Source organism: Otolemur garnettii, unplaced genomic scaffold (assembly GCF_000181295.1).
Source record: "Otolemur garnettii isolate 467f Iridium unplaced genomic scaffold, OtoGar3 scaffold00072, whole genome shotgun sequence".
NCBI classification, from domain to species: domain Eukaryota; kingdom Metazoa; phylum Chordata; class Mammalia; order Primates; family Galagidae; genus Otolemur; species Otolemur garnettii.
Window position 1 is genome coordinate 2810241 of NW_003852467.1, and position 8524 is coordinate 2818764.

Here is an 8524-nt window from a genome sequence, read left to right on the forward strand (position 1 = left end):
TTTTTCAGCTTGGCTGTTGTTGGTATATATAAAGGCTACAGATTTATGAGTGTTGATTTTGTATCCTGATATGCCACTGTATTCCTTGATCACTTTTAAGAGTTTTTTAGTTGAGTCCCTGGTGTTTTCCAGATATACAATCATATCATCTGCGAAAAGTGAAAATTTGATCTCTTCTGTTCCTATATGGATGCCCTTAATTGCCTTTTCTTCACGAATTGCAGTAGCTAGAAAAAGTATGTTTTCTCTTGATTTTTCAAGCTAACAATTCATGTCCAAATAGTGAAACTCTTCTTAGTCAAAAATTCTTTGCTGAATTTTTAAATTTAAGACTCTTTCTTTCAACTTGGCACCCATAGCTTAGTGGTTATGGTGCCACTGGTTTGAGCCCAGCCTTGGCCAACTAAACAACAATGACACCTGAAAAAAAAAAAAAAACAGGCATTGTGGCATGCACCTGTAGTCCCAGCTACTTAGGAGGCTGAGGCAAGAGGATCACTTGAGCCCAAGATTTTGAGGTTGCTGTGAGTTGTGATGTCACAGCACTCTACCCAGGGCGACATGGTGAGACTCTTGTCTCAAAAAAAAAAAAAATCTTTCTTTCATTTGTTGTTCTAATTCCAAGATTATGTATTGCAGCTCAATATCCCTTAAACTATCATCCATGTCCACCCCCTGATTTGGTTGCCTTACTTGTTTTTCCTCTCTCTGGCTTCAGGGTCTCTCTCTCTCTTTTTTTTCTGTCTTTGTTCTGTTCATCTTTGGAGGTTGTGTTTGATGTCTACAGTACTTCAAACAGAGGCAATCTTTAGAATAAGAAGGAATTAGCTGTCCCTGTTTATCTGGACTATCAATAACCTGTGTCACAAGTTGTCAGTTTCTCATAAAAAAATATCAGAAGGAAGTGTCTCTGCTGCCTACTTTTTCAGTTACAAAGACCAATGCTCTCTAAATTCAGGAAGAGTGAGGACGCAGATCAACTCCTGTTCTCAGCAATCCTAAGATATTTTTCAGCATTCAATGAGACCAGTATGTCTTCCACAAACATTTGCAGCAGCCAGCATAACCATTCTACTTGAACATTTATGGATTCTGATGGCAAGATCTCCCCAGAGACTGTGGTTTCCCAAATCTCCTCCTAAGGCATTCTGAAGTTGGTTGCAGACCCTTGGTCCAACCCAAACAGGAAAAGTCCTTTTCCAGCTCTCCAAAATCAGACTTCCTGTTCTCCACATGCTGTGAATCCATTTCCTCAGTGAAAGTTTGGAGTTGGATCAAAGTTGGAAGAGAGGGCCAAGAGAGAATCTAGGAATTCATCTCCCCAGAAAGTCCTATAATCCTTTGCATTCTAATTGCTCATGTCCCTTCCTATAAAACACTTATTACAGTGAATTGCAAATGTATGATTACCTTTCAGATTACAAGGTAATCAAGGCTTCATCAGGCAGGAAGCATGAACATCTAATTCACTGTTTCATCCATATCATACAACACAGTGCCAGCACATATTAGGTGCTCAATAAATATTTGAGGTGTAAATAAATTTGTGACTGCATGTTCAAGGATTGAAGGACAATTAACCAAAATTCGCAGAAGAAAAGAAAGTAGAAACATCCTCAGGCTTTGAGCAGCAAGGCTACTTTCAGGAGATTATGCAGGTAAACTGGGGTCAGAATGGAAAATGCCCTCACAATCACAGTCATTGTTCATTGAAGAAAAGCATATTTAAAAAGAAATGGTGCATAGTGCCAGCATAAAAGAACTTTTTAGATTTATTTATGAGCTACAGTCTTAATATTGTCAGACCTTGACTATTTTGTTAATTAAATTGCTTAATATAATTCTGTGCCAAAATATGGTGCACAGGGAAAAAATAGCATTATCTTGTTCCATGTAATTGGAGTTCTCATATATAATAAATACTGTAGCAAGAGGGATTATTATGAAAGGCATAATTATATCCTTAATTAATTAATTCATTTTCTTTGTGACAACTCTATGTTAGGTTACTTGATAGACTCTGAAGTTTCAATGCTGGACAAGTCAGAAAAGGCATAATCTTAGTAAGAGTGTAAGTAAAGAAAAAGCCTACAACATGGCATGATAGAGTCAATAATACTGTATCTGGTAGATAACATTAGCAGTTAAAGCAGATAAAACCATGAATCCTGGTAGCTTAATGTAACATAGTAGTTTTATTTTTCACCCATATAAGCCCAGGGCCTGTGGACCTAGAGAGGGGTTGCTCTCCTCTGAGCTGTGATTCAGGGACCAAGACTGATGAAATTTCTGATGTATTTGATCTCCTCCCAAGGTGACCTTGAGTGTCTACATCCTAACAGTAGTTAGAAGAGAGGGGTGGTTCTAATGGGTCATTCCTGAATGTGCTATGTCTTTCTTCTGTCTGTGTTAAGAACTCAGTTGGTTGGCAACATTCAGTTTAGGGGATGAAGGAAAGGTTATTTGAGGAAGTGACTTCAAATCAAATACCTGACAGCCAAGCAAATAATGCAGGAAATGTACATCAGGTGCAAGAAAGAGCAGGTGGAAAGGTAAGAGAATGTGCCACTTTCTGGAATATGAAAGTATTTTATAATGGCATTAAGATGACTATATCATATTGAAGTTAGAATGACAGAGAAATATCTTGGCTTAACCCCACAAAGTGGTAAAATACTTGAAATATTTCAACTTTTGCTGTGCAATTTGATCACATCAAAACTTTTGATTATGATTATTTTCATCATCTTGAATAATGTATGGTCAGTAGCTCTCAATACATCTTGACTGAATTTAATCTCTATTTTAGAAATGAAGGAGAACTGACGTTAATATTGAGAGTCAAGTGTCTGGTTAAAACATTGGAGCTGGATTATAGGCACCTATTTCATCTAATGATTTATATATTTTCAAAACATGAATTTGACTTTACATATACTATTAAACAATAACTTGAAACAAGATTTGCTTATCAAATCTACTATTACGTATCATAGATTATGTACACTAATATTCAAAAAATACTGCAGCAGTTTTTAGTAAGTTAGCTGAGTCATGAATCAATATCTACATTGCCCTAATAAAATAAAACCTCAGTGATTTTTGAACCCAGACTTCAGACAAAAAAGATTTTAATTGAGATTGAACCAATCATGTTGTTCATCTGCATTTCTATTATCTATCTATCTATCTAGTGTGTATGTATATTAGTTTCATATATATATTTATTTAACTTGTTTATTACTTTTCTGGTTTTTTCTTTTGAAAGAAATAATGGAGTGCCAACTGATCTTTGACAAAGCCATTGGGGACAAGATCAGGTCCGTAGAGAGAGTATTCCAACATAGTTATTTGTTTACTGGCTAAAAACTCCCTTATAGACAGTACTGCGTGAGCTGGTACACTGTCATAATGCAAGAACCATAGCTTTCTCATGCCAAGATTTTCTGTTAAGATTGTACTAATCGTTTCTCTACTAATGTTTACTTGGTCTGCCATACTTCTCACAATTAGCAGATGTGAGATGCACAGATAATTTGGATCCACAATTTGAAAATTCAATTTTTTGCAATGTTTTTGTCAGTTCTGCTAGTAATTGACCTCTATTTATTATTAACTCTTCCTCTGCCCTCAGGAAAAAAAAAAAAAACCAAACATTTAACCCATTTGTACACTGCCATTTTCTTCATGGCATTATCCCCATAAACTTATACTAACATGTCCCTGATTTCACTTCCACTCTTGCCAAGTTTGACATAAAGAACTAATGTTCATTGTTCTAATTCAAGCTGGTACATTCCCATGACACACACAAAAAACATGCAGCAACAATAATGAATGTGCTCAGCAAGACACTGCCACATATTGACACAAACACAGCTGTGAGACACTGATAAAACAAGGTCATGAAAACTTACCAAGTTGTTTGTATAGTACTGCCAACATAAGCACACAGTGGCAAGTTCACGAACTTCATTGTCAGACTTCACATGTATACCATGAAGTACTACTCAGACATAAAAAAATGATGAATTAATGACTTTCACAGTAATTTGGATAGAACTGGAGACCATCATCCTAAGTGAAATAGCCCAAGAATGGAAAACAAATACCACATGTACTCTTTAATAAGTTGGAACTAACCAAGGGACACACATGTGCACAGAATATAGTAAAAGTCATTGGAAATCAAGCAGTGGGTAAGGGGCAGGGGGTGAAAACCTACTTAATGGGTCTCAATGAACACTATTCCAGTGATTGGCACACTTAGAGGCCTGTCTCAAGCAATACAAAAATGATCCATGTAACAAAAATATTTATAGTCCTTAGTATTTTAAAATAATAAAAAAATGAAAAGGAAGGAATAATGGCAAGCTCTGACCAGTGAGTGCGGTTAAAGTGTCTTTTGTAATCCAGACTGAACTTTTCTTTTTCTTTCTTTCTTTCTTTTTTTTTTTTTTTTTTCAAGACAGAGTCTTACTATGTCACCCTGGGTAGAGTGCTATGGTATGGCAGCTCATAGCAACCTCCAACTCTTGGGCTTAAGTGATTCTCTTGCCTCAGCCTCCCAAGTAGCTGGGACTACAGGTGTCTGCCACAATGCTCAGCTATTTATATATATATATATTTTGGTTGTAGTTGTCATTGTTTGGCAGGCCTGGGCTGGGTTCAAACCAGACTGAACTTTTCTTATTCTTTGTCTTACTATCTTGTCCTACATCTGTCTGCTCTGCATTAGTGCTATCTTATCTAAGGGTAATATTTACAGCAATATTTTGGCCTTTCCCGATACATTTCCTCAAACTTTCCTTTAAGTGCTGGCTTCATTTGGATAACAAGGAGGTTTTATGTCTTGCTTGAACAATGTGCTGAAAATTGCTTCCTGCCTGTCTTTCCTCTCATTCCTGGAATGCTTAAATCTTGTCCAGTTCTGCCACTCACTACTCAAGCACTTCATATCTCTGTGTGCTATGTTTTGCTCTGGGTTGAGAGGGTCATTTTAATCTCCTGTTGTCAGAAAATGTAGTTTCTTCCTGATCTGGGCCCATGCTAAAAAAAGATTCTCCTTTGGGAAGAAACAAGAGGACAGTAAGAAATATCCTGCATGACAACATTTAAAACACCCCTCCTCAGCCTCTCCCTGACATATGGGTTTATTCTGTTTAACTATTTTACCACACTACTGTATAGGATGTGTGTGTGTGTGTGTGTGTGTGTGTGTGTGTATAGAGAGGGAGATATTAGACAAACTCTACTGAAATCTGAGTAGAAATTATGGAGAAAATGGTTTTCTTTGTCTGCTAACATAACCCTAAATCATTGCATTGTGGCATTATATAAATAAAGCCTTAATTAGACTACCAAATACCTATTTTAACTCCATGAGAACTGATGACCTTTAAATTTCTTCTAAGATAGGATTTTTTTAAAGATCATAAGTTTATGCCATAAATTGTGACCATGTTTCATGAGTCACTGATCAATCTTTTTCACTGATAAAATGGTCTCTTGTTACTACTGGTAAATGAGTTCAGTAGTTGTCTGATTAGAGAACAATAGAAAAACGTCTCAGTGGAAATGTCAGACTAGATAAAATAAAGTTAGTTCCTAAGAAATGAATTTCTTTGGAGTGAAAGATGCGTCAGTCACATTTCACACCATGTATTTCATCCATTTTAATGGATTGTGACTTGGCAAATCTTGAAAGTTGGATTGGAGCCAATAGGTCATTTCATTTTCTAGGGAATTTTATATTTTCCTCTTCTAAATTTTATTCCTTGAGAGGAATGAAGTATGTCAAAGAGAGAGCTAACAATTAACAAAAACTGTGGACCGGTTGAAGTATAGGCTTCTGAAAGGGGAAATGATTTTTTTCCATCAAGTTAAAAGAGACTAAACTGTGACATATTCAGGCAGAAATCTATGAAGTATAATCAAGGCTGGGGATAGTTGGGATTATTATCATTATTCTTTCTTTAGACACATTTTCTTCTTCCTCTTGGTTTTTCTAGATAATTTTTTTAGCAGTAAAGGGCCTTATTTCAAAGATAAAGGTGTACCGTGGAGCTAAATACAACAGTTTTGTTAAGGGGATTGAAACATTTTGACAACGTGGTACTTTGGAAAAGCCTATTCTTTTCAGATAATGCTCTGATATGAGACAGGTGGATGGTGCCAAATTTGACAAAAATATAATAGACACATCATTCATACAAGCTGGGATGGTATTTGAAACTTCTCCCAGAGTGCACATTGCTCCTTATCTTCCAAAAATCTCGTAGACTGAATTTGAACTTTTTGTTCTGACCTTCAAAGTTCTATTCTACTTTGTTACTGATCCCCCAAAATCTTTTACTCCTTCAGATTCAGTGACAGAGTTTCTTTAACTCTAATAAAAAGACTGTCTTTGGAAAACAACAGAAAGCCAAAGTCTGATTTTCACTGCCAGCTATTTTGAAATCTTATACTTACTACTACTATTATGATTACTATTAGCTATGGTATATTTAAGACTTATAATAACTATACAGAGGTACTATATTATGAATATTAAAATAGGTTACTTAGTCCTTAAAATAACAACTCTTTGAGGTAATTATTAGTATCAAATTTTGTGTATGAGGTAATTGGGATACAGAAATTTTAACTAACTTTTATAAGCCCCAGAACTAGTACATAAAAGAGCTGGTTTTATGGGGAGAGGGACACAACAACAGGGATCTTATCTAAAAACACAAACATTGTAACCTAATCATCTGTACCCTCATATTAATCTGTAATTATAAAGAAGAGGTAGATTTACATTAAAGCGTATGATAGTCCCATCATTATAATCCACTAAGACTGTTGAAAGAGTAAAAATATGTCTAAGACTGAAAGCGTGAAAAGCCGTGTCATAAAGAAAAAGAAAATCCCTGTAGTTAATCAATCCAGGAGGTTACATACAGCTAAGAAAGTGTGAAGTTAACTGAAATCATTGCTTCTCTCAAAGTCACACAGTAGCTGAAAAACACTGTACTATTCTCTTTAATGATTTTTTATGACAGATGCTTCCAGATTTTCTCCCCTACTCTCATCTATTGTTGGGGATGCCCAATCGCTGGGGTGTCATTCTTTTATGACAGCATCAAATTCCTAACTAATCTTCTCTTCTCCTAATCGTGCCCCGGAAACAGCATCCAATCCTGAACTGATCCCTTTGTAATCCTTCAGCAGGAACCAAACCTTCACAGAGAATGCTTTCATCTTCTGGAAGAATATTCCTGTGGCGTGTCCTCCCTCCCTGTATTCTGCATTGAGTCAATACATCTGATGTTTTTTTCTGACTATAGTCTTGCTCCTTGTGGTCTTCGATTAAACTTATAATTTAAAATCCTGCCTCAGGTATTTGTAGGACTATTCATTGGAGTAGTAAGAAATTATGCCTAGAATTTGCATATAGCTTGCCAAAGACCACGAGAGGGTGAATTGTTTTCTATGACGTTGTGCAAACATTGCTGTGTTGATAAAACTGATGTTTTAAATTATTATGTATTAACGTGAGTCATTTGTGGGTCAAAAAATAATGTTCAGGAGTTCATGAATTACGTTTGCTCTAAATTTCCACTTTTTCTCACATACTATACTTTGGATTGCGGGTACAAGCTTCAAAATTGACAGAAGACTTTAATAAAGTTTTGACAGAGGTATACAGAGACTGTAGTGAATGTTTGCAGAGAGAATTATCAAAGAACCAGAGAGGGAGTCTGAGAGAGGACAATGCCATAGGATTCCTGGGGAAGATGTCTCCTGAGTGGAGATTTAAAGGGTGAAAAGGATTTAGGTGAATAGAAGAGTAGGGGAGTAGTGGAAAATAATTAATGCATGCAGATTTGCAGCCATGGTTAGGAAGGCCTTATTAATTTCAAGGCCATACAAAGATACTTCAGTGCTTTATTCTACTATTATTATGATTTTAATCTTTATATTTGGGCCTTTGATACATTTGATAACTATTCTTATATCTCATGTCCATGTAGACTTTTTAAAAAATTTATAGAATTTAATTGATTAGTCTCTATTTATTGAATGGTCAATAGTCTTCTCACTGATCAAAGATTCAAATTTTATCACATATTAAAGGAAATCGTGTGGGCTGCTACCACATTATCGTAATTACATACACTTGTTTTTTTTTCCTTTATTTTCTCATTGCTTTTATTCTTCATATTCTCTTGGATATTTAAAAGTTTACATTAGGGACCTGGAGCGGTGGCTCACGCCTGTAATCCTAGCCCTCTGAGAGGCCAAGGCAAGTGGATTGCTTGGGCTCATGAGTTTGAGACGAATGTGAGCAAAAGTGAGACCTCATCTTTACTAAAAATAGAAAAACTAAGGGCGAGCGGATCGCTTGAGCCCAAGAGTTGGAGGTTGCTGTGAGCTATGACACCACAGCATTCTACCCAGGGTGACATCTTGAGACTTTGTCTCCAAAAAAAAAAAGGAAAAAATTTACACTAGGGTCGAATTTTCAACAGTTTTTAAA